Below are 3,133 nucleotides of genomic sequence, written 5' to 3' on the forward strand. Positions count from 1 at the left end.
CCTGGGACAGCTCAGTACCTTTCTTTGTGAGCCAAAAAAATAAAAATAAATAAATAAATAAATAATAAAACCCCAAAACTTCATACTGGTTTTTGTTTCATGGCCAAAAGTTTTATCCAGTGCAATGCCAACTGACTTCATGGGACGAGTGCTCAGTTTGAACACACTTTGTGAACCGAAAGCCTGAAACCTCCCAAGGAACATCAGCAGCAGGTACAGAGATGGCACAACCTGCCTTGTGTCCCTGAACATTTAACTCACACATTTATCCAGAATCCAGCTCAAAACTGCCTCATCATATCAATAGTCACCTACTAAGCCCAAACAAATGAGGTCCACTTAAAAGGACATAAAACAAGAAATGTGCCACACAGTGTGCAAGAGGGTTGCCAGAGTAAACAAAGCATAAAGTCAACAGGGAAGGGGTAAGAAAAAGCAAAATCCCAAAAGGTCAGAATGAAAATTCAGTGTCTATCTTTAAAATACCTTATGCACATTGTTTTACCTTGATCTGGGTAAGACTAATAATTTTTTTAAAGCAGATAAATATAAAGACTGCTAGGCATGAGAAAAATCAAGTGTGCTTTTCACAATAGTACTCTCTGTTCCACACAGGCATAGTCCTCCACCACCTTCAGCGTTTTTTAATAAAAAACAAATGGCTATTGATGCAACAGTGATCTTTCCAGACAATGTTAGTCTCAGCCTCTGGTGACAATGTTTGATGACAGTGCAGCCACCAACCAATTCAGAACAAGCCAGAGAACTAAATCAATCATTGCTGAGGGGATGAACTTCAGACATCACCTGTAGAACAGACAAAGAATCAAAAGTGAACTTTCTGCATTAAATAATAGAAATATGAGCTTCTTCTTTTAAAAAAATGTCCAATTAAATTTTTGTTATTGTGTTCCTAGCTAGGACCTGTGTGGATAAAACAAGTCTAGAGATGATGAGTGATATTTGACTCACGACCTCATTCCATCTTTGTATGTTACATTTGCCACTTGCTCATTTTTCCACTTATATGGTACTGGGTAACAATCCACCCCCAGTGGCTTCAACAGTAACAAACATCACCATTATTGTTATCCTTGGGGCTTCTCACACATGTAGTTGTTTGGTGGTTGAGGCAGTCATCCCACAAGCTTTCCTACTCACAAGTCTGGTACTATAACTGAGAGGAAGGGACCACTGGGCTCTGTCAAGAAACTCGGAAAACTGGCAGAAACTGCAGAGCCTTTTCTAGATCAGCCTTGGAAGTCACACATCACTTCCACCAGGTGTTCATAGAGTCACAGAGGCCCACTCAGGTTCAGGGGAGGGGAGATATTTTCCACCCCTTGATGGGAAAGAGTGTCAGCAAATTTGTAGATATGTTTTTATAAAATCATCACAGTCTTATAGTAGGAAAATAGTCCTTGAAAGGCCTTTTTTTTTTTACAGTGTAATAGAATCTCCCTATTTGACCCCTCACTACACTGACCTGCTTCTTAAGTTGACATAATTGTCATAGACCAGATATTACCACACGTCCGTACCAGTAGAGGAGGCCTAGTACCTTATGTTGGCCACCTCCTATGTTGACCAGTTTGTTACAGTCTGTTAGGTGTTCAACCTTCAGAGGTTCTACTGTATTTTCCAATCATTAAGTGATCTGGAATAGTTTTATGAAAAATTCCTGTTTCATATCTACCTGGCCACATGAACATGACCAGCTTTATATAACTTCTCTCAGCCTTTGTTTTCTTTCCACCAAAATTTGGATAATTTCAGGGATATTATGAGAATCACAGAAAACAATTCAATTAAAAGGCTTAGGATAATATACATCATGTAGTCTTTAATTGAGTAATAATTAATGATGAATTTGGATTTCCAGCGTTCCAGTTTCAGATCATCACCTCCAGTTTTCCTGCTTGCTCTAGGATGCTTTGACTCCAACACTTGACTTGGCCTGTGTTTCTGCTGCCTTTCTGTGTAGAAATGCATAAAATAGCCTTGTACTAATAATGGGGGAACTAGAGAATGAAAGATGGGAAGCAGGGAGACTTCTTGATTCTATACCTTTATGGATGTGGTAAATTTTTAGCATATTCATGTATTACCTGTTCTAAAAAGAAAATGAAAACACATTTATAAAATTTAAACACAAATTAAAAATAGGAAACCTTATTTTGCAAACATAATAAAATCTTTAGTTTCAGGAAAAAGAATTGTTATTGTACTGATTCTGCATATACCATTCAAACTATTCAAATTTTATAACCTTTGCTTTTTCTTCCTCAGAGCTAATTCATATCTAAAACCAACAGTGATTGTTTTTTACGTATTTTCATTTTAACCTCAATTAACCTCCACTAGCTTCTTACATGCTTTCTAAGTAAACACAGTGACAGAAAATAAGGCTTCCCAGAATTTCTAGACTTCCCTAAACAGATCAGCAGTCCCTGGACGATCAGCACAGGTAAGTCATAGGTTTTCTCTTAGGAGACTTTTATTACTACAAAGGAAATAGGTGTTAATCAGTACAATGATTTAAATTATCCACCAGCGCAGTGTTTTGCTTTGAATATTTGTTGTTTTCTTCTTTGAATTTCAACAAACCTTTTTCTATGGACTTGATTAGGTGATTCCACCCATCAGCAAGAGCCTCAAGATGTGGCCAAAGCCTTTTAAAGTTTCCCTTCCTGGCTATGCCACAGGCCAGCAGTGGGCCACTGTCTTCCTAGGGACGTGCACGTGAACCTTGTGGGGCTCTGTGGGTAGAATTGGACAGAACATACTCGTCATCCTGATTTTCTACAGTAGAACCTTCCTAGTTGACCACCTCCCTACACTGACCTAAAGTTTAAAGATGGGACATGCAGTGCTCGCTTCGGCAGCACATATACTAAAATTGGAACGATACAGAGAAGATTAGCATGGCCCCTGCGCAAGGATGACACGCAAATTCGTGAAGCGTTCCATATTTTTGAAGGAGGCTGAAAGGACAGAACCTTAGCAAATTAGCTGATGGTTTGGAGCAGAGACAAGAGAGAAGATTGAAGAGTGCACTTCAACCTTCCTGAGGCGAGCTGCGACCCTGAAATTACAACCAAAAGGTACAAAATCCACCACCAAGCAGACGGGA

At 39.0% G+C, this 3,133-nt stretch overlaps 1 non-coding gene across 1 annotated transcript; it reads left to right on the forward strand.

Annotated features, from left to right (window-relative positions):
- Positions 1–2,869: 2,869 nt before the first annotated feature.
- Positions 2,870–2,976, forward strand: LOC111726582. Its single transcript, XR_002774327.1, has one exon. It is a non-coding gene; the product is annotated as a U6 spliceosomal RNA (small nuclear RNA).
- The last annotated feature ends 157 nt before the right edge of the window (positions 2,977–3,133 follow it).

Source organism: Otolemur garnettii, unplaced genomic scaffold, assembly GCF_000181295.1.
Source record: "Otolemur garnettii isolate 467f Iridium unplaced genomic scaffold, OtoGar3 scaffold00071, whole genome shotgun sequence".
Taxonomy (NCBI): domain Eukaryota; kingdom Metazoa; phylum Chordata; class Mammalia; order Primates; family Galagidae; genus Otolemur; species Otolemur garnettii.